This window comes from Pseudonaja textilis, chromosome 1, assembly GCF_049901715.1.
Source record: "Pseudonaja textilis isolate UNSWEBS1 chromosome 1, rPseTex1.2, whole genome shotgun sequence".
In the NCBI taxonomy this organism is placed as follows: domain Eukaryota; kingdom Metazoa; phylum Chordata; class Lepidosauria; order Squamata; family Elapidae; genus Pseudonaja; species Pseudonaja textilis.
Window position 1 is genome coordinate 329,334,500 of NC_141990.1, and position 11,697 is coordinate 329,346,196.

At 41.8% G+C, this 11,697-nt stretch overlaps 1 protein-coding gene across 2 annotated transcripts in view; it reads right to left on the bottom strand.

Annotated features, from left to right (window-relative positions):
- TBXA2R (thromboxane A2 receptor) overlaps nt 1-11,186 on the bottom strand; it is a 46,060-nt gene extending 34,874 nt beyond the window's left edge. Inside the window, exon 1 of one of the 2 annotated variants that reach the window (XM_087922775.1) lies at nt 11,103-11,186. The gene's annotated coding sequence lies outside the window, so the exon portion shown is untranslated. The remainder of the gene's footprint in view (nt 1-11,102) is intronic. The other variant, XM_026698398.2, reaches the window with a different exon arrangement.
- Nucleotides 11,187-11,697: the final 511 nt, after the last annotated feature.

The following is an 11,697-nucleotide window of genomic DNA, read 5'->3' on the forward strand; positions in this document are numbered from 1 at the left end:
TGGCCGAGAACTCAAAAACAGAGACGGCTCTGTGGCCCCACGCTTCTGCAGGGTCATTTGCAAAAATGAATCAAGCAAACGTAAATTCATCTATACTATAAATTCACTTGCCAAAACCAACACCAACCATAAGAACCTCCACTCTCGCCCTGACCTAACCATACAGCAATGTGCCCGCTCCTGTGTACTCCGCACTGAACACAAAAAATGCCTAGACAATGGAGAGAAGGACCTGTACATTGACTACCATGCTGACTGTATCAAAAGTATGTCACACAACCCACAACTCAGCTTTAACCTTCAACCACAACCCTACCTCAACCAATCCACCATCACCCAAGACTAGGCACGCATGCCCCTAACTACCTCAATTCCAACTACTGCTGGCCTTAAATGCAAGCTACTCAGTGCAAGAAGCCTTGTGAATAAAATACCTGAATTTGTTCTCTTACTAAATATGGCTAAACTCGACATCATATTTGTCTGTGAAACATGGCTCAACGCATCTCTCCCTGACTTCATTACCACAGTAAGAGACTATAATGTTTACTGATCAGATTATGAAATTCATAGAAGAGGTGGTGTTGCTATCTTCTATAAAAAGTCCTTACATCTAAAAAACATCCAAGTTACCCAGGAGCTGTGAACTATCCTTAAATATCACATTTCAATTCTTACTGTGTTACAGAGCACCTGATTATGTCATTGAACATGTAAACAAGCTAAATTCACTACTAACATGGGCAACATCCTGCCCACACGCTTGTATCTTTCTTGGTGACTTCAGTCTACCTCATATTGACTGGACCCTAAACGAATGTACAACTGAACCCATACATGCAACCTTCTACAATGCTGTTACAAATCTGGGACCGGAACAACTAGTAATCAACAACACTAGACTAAACAACTGCCTTGATCTCATCTTCTGCAATAGTTTGAATTTAATTTACGGAATACAAACTAAAGAACCCTTTTCCAGCAGTGACCACAATATGATTGACTTTTGTCTCAACATACGCCCACACAAAAATCATCACAATGACATAATCCCCAATTATAACTTCAAAAAAGGCAACTATGATCTTATAGACAATGATCTCTCATCCCTTGATTGGCAATCTCTATTCACTGGATGCAATACTGTTGAAGACCATTACAACATATTTTTACTTGAAGTCAAAAGAGTCATCAAACTATATGTACCAACAACAACTCCCAAAACAAAAAAAACAAATTACCCATAACAATAAGGAAACTTCAATCCAAAAAGAGAATGCTCTGGTGGAAAAACAAATCTGGTCACATTGCTAATTTCAAAAGCCGATACAAAAATTTATGCCACCAGATAAAGACTGAATGCACCAATTATCACATTAAACAAGTGGAAAACCTTCTATGCACCAATTTCACCCGCGCTTTTTACAATTTTGTAAACAACAAATTAAAAGACTCAAGGTCCATCCCACCCCTGATAGGACCTAATGGTAAAGACTGCAACAACGACACCATTAAAGCCAATCTCTTTAACACATTCTTCGGCTCAGTATTTGTAAACAGCAATGGATCATGCCCAGTATTTCCTAGCCAAACCACAGACAACTACAATGATCTAATACATATCAATTTTACAGAAGACAATGTTGAAAAAGCACTATGCAATCTAAAACCATCTCTATCTATTGGACTGGATGGAATATGTGCCTACTTCTTAAAAAAGCTATCCACTGCCATAGCCGAACCTCTAAGCATAATCTTGGAAAAATCTTTCAGGACCAGCTCCTTGCCTAACCTATGGTCACAAGCCACGGTCATCCCCATCTTCAAAAAGGGAGACCCCAACCTAGTTGAAAATTACAGACCAATCTCCTTATGCTGCATCACCTGTAAAGTCATGGAATCAATTATTAACCAATCCATTATCCTCCACTTAGAGACAAACAACCTATTCTCCAATAAACAATTTGGTTTCAGGAAAAAACTATCCTATAATCTGCAACTCTTACATTACAAAAACATATGGACTACACAACTCAATCAGGGCAAAACAATAGACACAATCTACATAGACTTCTGTAAAGCCTTTGATTCAGTGGCACATGACAAACTACTCATAAAACTGAAATCTTATGGTATCTCTGGACAACTGCACAACTGGATAGAAGCATTCCTGTCAAACAGACAACAAATGGTCAAAATTGGGAGTGTCCTATCAAATTCTGTACCTGTCAATAGTGGTGTCCCCCAAGGCAATGTTCTAGGACCAACTCTCTTCATACTCTACATAAATGACCTCTGTGATCATATTAAGAGCAACTGTGTTCTTTTCGCTGATGATGTAAAGCTGTTTAATACCACAGACAATACTGCTACCCTTCAAAAAGATCTTGACTGTGTATCAGAATGGTCAAACAAATGGCAACTTCAAATCTCAACAAATAAATCCTCTGTCTTACATATTGGCAAAAAAAATCAGAAAATAAAATACAAGCTGAATAGTCAAGATCTTGTTGATGATCCAAGCTCTGTAAAGGACCTTGGAGTACTCATCTCAAATGACCTAAGTGCAAGAGCCCACTGTAACTACATAGCCAAAAAAGGCATTAAGAGTTGTTAACCTAATCCTATGTAGCTTTTTCTCTGGTAATATCACACTACTAATTAGAGCATACAAAACATTTGCTAGACCAAGACTCAAATACAGCTCATCAATCTGGAACCCACATTACATATCTGATATTAGCACAGTTGAGAAAGTCCAGAAATATTTCACAAGAAGAGTTCTCCACTCCTCTACTCGTTGTAGAATACCTTATGCCACCAGACTTGAAATTCTAGACCTAGAAAACCTTGAATTACACAGTCTTCAGTCTGATCTAAGTATGGTATATAAAATCATACATTGCAATGACTTACCTGTTAATGAATACTTCAGCTTCAACCATAACAACACAAGAGCACACAATACATACAAACTCAAGGTTAACCACACCAAACTTGATTGCAGGAAATACGACTTCAGCAACAGAGTGGTCAATGTCTGGAATACTCTACTTGACTCTGTGGTTTCTTCCCCAAACCCCAAAAACTTTAACCTTAGGCTATCTACTATTGACCTCACCCCTTTCCTAAGAGGTCTGTAGGAGGCATGCATAAGCGCACCAACGTGCCTACCGTCCCTGTCCTATTGTTTCTTTTATTTTTCTTATATGTACCCATTTTATGTATTCAACTATGTATATACCTATACCTGTTATCTTGTAAGCGATTGACAAATCAAATAAATCAAATCAAATCAATCAGCTGGGACTCGGGAGGCAGGAAATAGATGGGGCGGGGCCAGTCAGAGGTGGTATTTACCAGTTCTCCAAACTACTCAAAATTTCTGCTACCGGTTTTCCAGAACTGGTCAGAACCTGCTGAATACCACCTCTGATTTGGAGCATTCTGGTGATTGGTAATTCCCATTAGCAGGTCACTTATGGAACAAGGTTACCACAAAGATTGACAAATTTGCTCTGCTTCAATGAATGGTAGGTAGATGCTGCATTTATGTGAGGTTCAAAGCAAACTGTTTGAATCTTTTCTAAGCAAGGTGCAAAAACCTGCCAGATGATGATCACTGATACCCCTGGGCTTCATTTGCAATGCCATACCTGCCATCTTGCAGATTTTCACACAGAAACACACACAAATACATTCACACATGTACACTTACATATACCACATATACCACAGATCAGTGTTTCTCAATGTTAGTAACTTTAAGATATGTGGACTTCAACTCCTAGAATTCTCCAGTCAGGATTCGTAAATTAAGCAGCGGGTTGGACTTGATGACCTCAATGGCTCCTTTCAGCTCTGCATCCATTTTAGAAAGGGCCATAAAAAGTGGCAATAACACTCTTTCCCCCATTGTATTAGGCACAATATTCCTAAAAGAGGAGCTGGCTACCGTAGTTATCAACCACATTTACTAACTAAATGGAATAATATTCATCTGATTAGGGGGACAGCTAGACTAATAATTGCTAATTATATTTTGTCTTTCCAAGATTGGGCTTTCATTTTCTGCATCAGCTGTCTCCAAATAGGGTTTCTGAATGTACCTAGCCACAATTTTCTTGCAAAAATTCTAGGGAGCAGTAGTCTCAGCTTTATAGGAAATCCTCAATATATGACCATTTGTTTAGTGATTGTTCAAAGTTACAACAGCACCGAAAAAGGTGGCTTATGACGGGTCCTCACATTTGCAACTGTGGCAGCTTCCCTGTGGCCCCTTTACTATAACTCAGGCACTTGGCAATCGTAGTGCAGCTTGTAAAAGTTACAGCATCCCATGATCACATATCTCACTTAACAAACAACTTCACTGTTTAACAAATTTTCTGGACCCAATTGTGATTGCAAGTCAAGAATTACCCATACCCAGAGCAAAAAGTATTTAAAAGTTAAAACAACAACAAAAACTCCCCTAAACTCTGCTGAAGATGTTACTTAGCCTGATAATGAAATGTTTGGAAACCAACCCACAAACAGAGAGAACAAACCTTCACCCTCATCATACACCCGAGCTACAAATATTCACCACAATTGCAAAGATTGCTGCCTTTTCTATCAAGACAGACAAAGATACAGAAGAAAATTGATAAGATTTGACCAAAACTTCACCACAGAACATTATCCTGTTGCTCAGTTTACATCTTTCATTAGCATTAGATGGAGGTGAGCAAATGGCAATGATATTAATGGTTTAATGGAGAAAAAATTACATAGTGATCAGTGGTGGGATTAATTATTTTTTATGACTACAAAATCTCCTATTCTCTTCCCACTTCTGGGGGAAGGTTAGTGCAAATCCCCATTCCCTCCCCATCCCACTAACCTGCTTTCCAGCTCTGTTCTCCTGTGCAGGGCAACCAAAGAAGACCCAACCAATCAGCTGGGACTCGGAAGGCAGAGAATAGATGGGGGCGGGGCCAGCCAGAGGCGGTATTTGCTGGTTCTCCAAACTACTCAAAATTTCTGCTACTGGCTTTCCAGAACTGGTCAGAACCTGCTGAATACCACCTCAGGTAGTGATAGTAGAGTGTTATATTTCTGAAAGTTAGACATTTGTATATCTGGTCGAATAAAGCCTCTTTCCTACTATCTTCATTCATTTATTCAAATACATATAGTAATCTGCTTTTCTGTGGTGGGTAACTTTGATTTTGGGAATTGCAGGGAGCCTCTCGGTAGCTGTGTGGTCTTTGGAGAGGATGGGACTGAACTTTTGGCTCTGGGAATGCAGAGACTAGAGTTTGGAGTGGGGAATAAAATAAAAAGAACATTAAGATTGGTCCCTCTTTAAACCTATTCGCCAGTGCGATGATTTATTTAGAAAGTAATTAATGAATGGATTAAGTAGAGGCTTAAGCAGCTAACATTTTGGGATGCTTTGGTCTGGATTCTCTCACTGAGCTGGGCTCCTGTTCAACAAAACTGGATTCACCAATCAACACTATAAACCATTTCTACTTTTCAACATCAATCCTGAAATAACACACAAGGTTGCCAACTTTCCATCATAGCGACACGCAAAAATCAGGCAAATAATAATTAAGAGCTACTACACCTGCCTGAATATGGACAGGCGGCAAATGTCCCTGGCTCAGCATTAACCATTGGCTATCTCAGGGGTGGGCTTCAAAAATTTTAGCAGAGGGTTCTCTACCTGGTTGCTGGGTGAGCATGGCCATGGTGGGTGTGGCCTAGTCGGCCTCCTGCACCACGGTGGGGAGGGGGGCGTTTTTGCCCTCCCTGGGCTCCGGAGGCTTTCGTTGAGCCCAGGGAGGGCAAAAATGCCCCGCCCCCCCGGGCCCTGAAGGCTCTCTGGAAGCCAGAAATGGGCCTATTTCCAACCTGCCCGAATTTCCTGGAGCAGTGGTGGTATTCTACCAGCTTGGCCCGGTTCTGCTGAGTTGGTAGCAGTGATGAGCAGTGGAGACCGAACCGGTTCTCTCCACCACTCTGCTCTTACCTTTATCCTCTGAATTTGAAGCGCAGCTGCTTTGCGCGGCAAAACAGAGTGCTGCGCGGCAGCTGCCAAAGTGACCAGGAGAGTGCAGGCTTGCAGGAGGTGAGTTGGAATGCCTGGGTTCCTGCGCAAACGCCTCTGCGCCTAGACAAAGTCTGCATTTGGTGCCTATGCAAAGTGTGTGCGCCCACACAAAGCACACCCGCACAGCCATGCCCACCAAACTGGTGGTAAAAATATTTGAATCGCACCACTGTCCTGGAGGCCTGTTTTTCGCCCTCCCCAAGCCTCTATGCATGCCCTGCACTTATCTGCATCCAAAATGGACCCGTGTGGAGACACTTGGGGGGGAGGGATGGGGCAGGGTGGGTGGATGGGGGCAGGGTTGGGATTCTACCAGTTCACATCTATTCGCTAGAATCGGTTGTTAACATTCTAAGCAGTTCGGAGAACCGGTTGTTAGAAGAAATTATTGGCCTAATTCTGTAAGGAAGACAGGAAGGAAACATTCTGGTGTTGCTTACAGAAATTGCCTCTCCATTAACCCTTACTACATTCTTGGTAGGACTAGACTTCTTGTCTCAGGAACCTCTCTGGAGATTTTTCCCCCTCCTTTACTGGTACTTTGCTTGTGTGGAGTGACCATTCAAAGTTACAATGGCTCTGAAAAAAGTGACTTATGACCATTTTTCACACTTACGACTGTTGCAGCATCCCCACAATCATGAGAGGCCAGGGGAGGAGATGCGTGTTTCAATGTGAGTGATGTTGAGTTGGCCACGCCCAGCCAGTAACATGACCACTAAGCCATGTCCACCCGGTCACATGACCACCAAACCACGCCCACAAACTAAGCCACGCCCACAGAACTGGTTGTTAAAATTTTTGAATCCCACCCCTGGGTGGGGCCAGCCAGGAGTGGGATTTGGGGGTCTCTGAACTGCACAGAATCTTAGCTAGGGGCTCTCCCGAACCTGTGCGAACTCCCAGCAGCCCATCCCTGGGTTATCTTTTTTTGAAGTGTTGAACTAGATCAGAGGTCTCCAAACTCAGCTACTTTAAGACTTGTGGACTTCAACTCCCAGAATTCCGAGAATTGAAGTCCACCAGTCTTAAAGTGCCCACGTTTGTCGACCTCTGAGCTAGATGATCTTCTGTCCCTAAAAAACAACAACCCACTAACATTGTGGCTCTATGGTTATTTGCTTCAAAAGGAGACAACCCTGCCCAGCACAAAGAAACAATGTGGTGGGGTAGCGTGAAAAATGATCAAGTATAATTTAGATCCAAGCATGATCCAGAGAGAAACTTCTCCAAACATCTGAAAGCAGCAATAGCTCCCCACCTCACACACACACATTTTTCTGAGAGCAACTTGTTTGCGTTAACAGCATTTATTTCCTATTTTATAGTTTTGACATGTTTTGAAAACAAAACTGTGATTGATTCAGTATTCTGGGTTCATGATGTCCTTTGAGTGTATTCCACAAACAGCTGAATCTGGACCGTCTTATCATTTTCCCAGCCCTGGGAATGTATGGTTCCTAATTCCTGCCTGCCCTCCATCTTCTAAATCTCTCCCCTTTTCACAACACAATGTGCCCCTAATTTATGAGTGTCCCCAAAACCATGCCTGGCTAAAACATGACCAGGACTGATGGATTGCTGGTTTGTTTTAATACAAATGAAATGTTTACATCCAGACTGAATGACCAAATATTTAGAGATTCAAAAGTTGTGCAAACAGAGGGAAAGTTTCATCTTTTGGTAGCCAAACATGGGGGTGGGGGGTGGGATATGCCTCGGTGGTAAAAAGAAATAAATCGGATGTTGATAGAAGGCAGAAAGGGAAAATGGTGTATGGGACTGCAATGGCCCTTTTCCCCAGCCACTGCTGCTTATGATGGACTTTATAATCCAGCATAGCTTTTGACTTCCTGTTGGGAAAAACTACGTTGCGTGATACTATAGAGGCATTCAGCCATTTGTAGCATCTTTTATTTGCTCCATATCAAAATCTCACTCCTTTTGTCTGGAACGTCAAAAGCATTTCCATCTTCAAATCTATTTTCTATGTTTTCTTGGCTTTATTCGTCTGTTTTTTCCTCACACACAAAAAAGAAGATGCGGGGCTTAAATATGAGGCAATGGATAAATCAAGGAAAATAGAAATATATTATTTATTTTTATCCCTTTATTATTTTTTTATAAGTAACTCAAGACGGCAAGCATACCTAATATTCCTTCCTCTTCCTATTTTCCCCACAACACCAACCCTGTAAGTAGGTTTGGCTGAAATTGTGACTTGCCCCAAATCACTCAGGTGGCCTAAGGCAGGATTAGAATTCATAGTTTCCTAGTTTCTGACCTGGTACCTTCACCATTAGACCAGACCTGGGCATTTTACAGCCCATGGGACACAACCAGTGGTGTATTAACAATTAAGGAAACTAAACACGGGTTTAGGGCACCAAGCCCAAAGGGGGCGCCACAAAGTTGAGAATATGGCTTCGTTTGTACAATATGTACAAAGGGTGGGGCACTAAGATTTGTCAGTGCTTAGGGCAACAGTGAGCCTTACAGATTACAGATAATCAGAGTTGGAAGGGACCTTGTAGGTCATCTAGTCCAGCCATCTGCCCAAGTGGGAGACTCTACACCATTTCTGACAAATGGTAGTCCAATCTCTTCTTGAAAGTCTCAAGTGATGGCACTCCCACAACTTCCGAGGGCAAGCTGTTCCATTGGTTGATTGTTCTCACTGTCAGAAAGTTTCTCCTTGTTTCCAGGTTAAATCTCTCCTTGTTCACTTTCCATCCATTAATCCTTGTCTGGCCTACAGGCGCTTTAGAAAATAGCTTGAGCCCTTCCTCCCTGTGGCAGCCCCTCAAATATTGATGTCTCCCCGCTATCATGTCTCCCCTGCTCCTTCTCTTTCCTAGACTAGCCAAGCCCAGGTCCTGCAACCGTTCATTGTATGTTTTAGCCTCCATTCCCCTAATCATCCTGGTTGCTCTTCTCTGTACTATTTCTAGAGTCTCAACATCTTTTTTATAATGTGGTGACCAAAACTGGATGCAGTACTCTAGGTGTGGTCTTATTAAGGCTTTATAGAGTGGTATTAGTACTTCCCTTGATCTTGACTGTATCCCTCTGTTAATACAATTTAGGATTGCATTTGCTTTTTTGGCTGCTGCTGCACACTGCTGGCTCATATTTAGCTGGTTGTCCACTAAGACTCCAAGATCCTTCTCACAATTACTGCTATTGAGCCTGGTTTCACGCAGTCTATATGTGTATTTTTGGTTTTTCTTGCCTAAGTTAATCTGCCACTGGTCACAACTGGCACTTTGGCAGTCCCCCTGTGGCCCCCGTGAGGTCAATTGGAAATTAGAAATCAAATATAAATAAGTATGCACTATGCATACTGTGTTGCTTTTATTTTGATGATGACTGCTATTTTTTTTTCAATTTACGTATGTATGTGTTTCTATGCACCTTCACAGCCCTGTTGGTTCGGCCCTCCACAACAGTCCCAGTTTTTCATGTGAACATCCTTGGGAAAATTAATTGTCCACCCCTGGCCTGCACTAGACCAAAGTGGCTCTCCCAAATTTGTTCCAGAAAGGGCTGAATCACCCTACTGCTTCCTAACGATTGAAGTTTATAATTTTAATTTAAAAAAAGCCAAGAATACCAGCAGTCGGTCAAATCATGTTCACACTGGAGGATGGGTACAAAGTTCTCCTATTTTTATTTCATAGATTTAAATAACCACCCAGTTCAAATAAATGACTTTGGGCCACTTTTAACATTAAAATAATAAAAAGCTTAAATACATAAAAACGTGTAAACAAGAAATAATTATCAACATAAATGTATGCATTTAATATATAAAATAAATCAATAACTAGGAGACAGGCTCTCTCACACATCTGGGGCCTCAGATTTGAGCAATGGACTACAGGGAACTTTCACACAAAAATGTGCCAACAATTTACGAAGTAGACCAGGAGATAAGGGAAAACAGAAAACTATCTTGCAGCCAAATTATGACAGACAAGAGACTAAAAGCCCAAACAACAATTATTTAAAGGAGATCATGATTTTTATGATTCACAGGCTCATCAACAAGCCTCACAAATTTAAACCGCCTGGTCCAAAAACTACTGTGTTCTAACTTCAATTGATTTCTTCCAAGCGAGAGATGAAAGATTATAATCCATTTCTTTGGGTTTCTTGTACCTTCTAATGTGCTTTTATTGTAGTTTTGCTTCTGCAAATGAAAGTTCCTAGCAGCCCAATCAACCTTCAAGAACCCTCTTCCTTATCTACAGTATGAATGCATCTCATCTCTTCTGAAGCCCATCATCACATATAGTGGCATGGAGTTCCATCAGCTACCAACATGCATTGTGAAAAGACATACATATCCTTTACTTCTGGATGTCAGAGCAAGACTCAGCTCTTGATAACTTGCAAACAAGCTATTCTGATTCATTGCTTCTCCTGCTTATATATAAGAGCAGGGAAACCGTTTGGTATCCACAAACAATTTGCCATCTCATGAAGTTCCCACTCTGAAAATTAGTATACGGAAGCAAATGTAATCTGGTGAATGGTTCTTATTTTGGAATGTCTCTTTGAAAGAGAGAGGGAATAGCCATACATTAAGGAAGGATTTTTCAACGAAGAAACGGACTCAGCAAAGAAATAGCAAATTTTGACACAGCCAACAGCATTTTGGAAAGTAGTTTACTTTACTCTATGGTAAATAAACCTAATTTATCTGCCAATGTTCTCATCATTTGCTGTCCCTATTTACTAACTTCATCAAGAGAAGAGAAGATAAAAGAAGAACATTACTGTTCTCCAATCTTGCTCCTTGCTTCTTTTCACTTTTTCTTCTTGTGGATTATCGTTTTTGTATCTTAGGAACTTCCAAAGGAACAAATTTTCAGTTTACTCCTTTCCATGGCACTTTTGATTTCTGCCTGCATCTTGGTACCAGAACGGTCCTTCCTTAATCAGAAAAACAGCTTGCCAAGAGCAAACAGAGGAGAGCCAGGGACTGGCCACCTACCTTTCAACTGGGAGCTGAGAAGTTGGTGTCTCTGGCTCAGGGGGCAGCCCAGCGTCTATCTAAACCGCCTGCCTTTGTACAAAGCACAGAAGAGACGGAAGGGAGGGTGGGAGAAGGGAGGGGCCTCCTCTAGACCAGAGGTTGGCTGCATCTGCAGGAGTCTTCTCATAGCTCAGAAGACAAAGGAGTCTGTGGAACTCAGCAGGAAAGGGAATTCAATTATTTTTGTAATTGAAGGTTACTTTGGGAAGGTCATTCTAGAATGCTAAGGGAGAACACATGTGTGGCAGAAGACAATAAGGTCCATTTCAATCCCCAGGGCCTAGAACTGAGGATGAGGCAAGACAAAATGAATCAGGACAGGACATTGCAAAGGGGTGAGAAAGTCGGGGATTCCCCACCCCAGATGGAACAGATGTTTTATGGGGGGGACAGGGGGGGAGGAAGTGTAGCTAAAGCTGAGCCAATGGTGTGGTGGCTAAGCTGCTAGACTAGAAATCAGAAGATTGTGAGTTCCAGTCTAGCCTTAGGCATGAAAGCCTGCTGGCTGACCTTGGGCCAATCATTCTCTCTCAGCTCAACCCACCTCACAGAG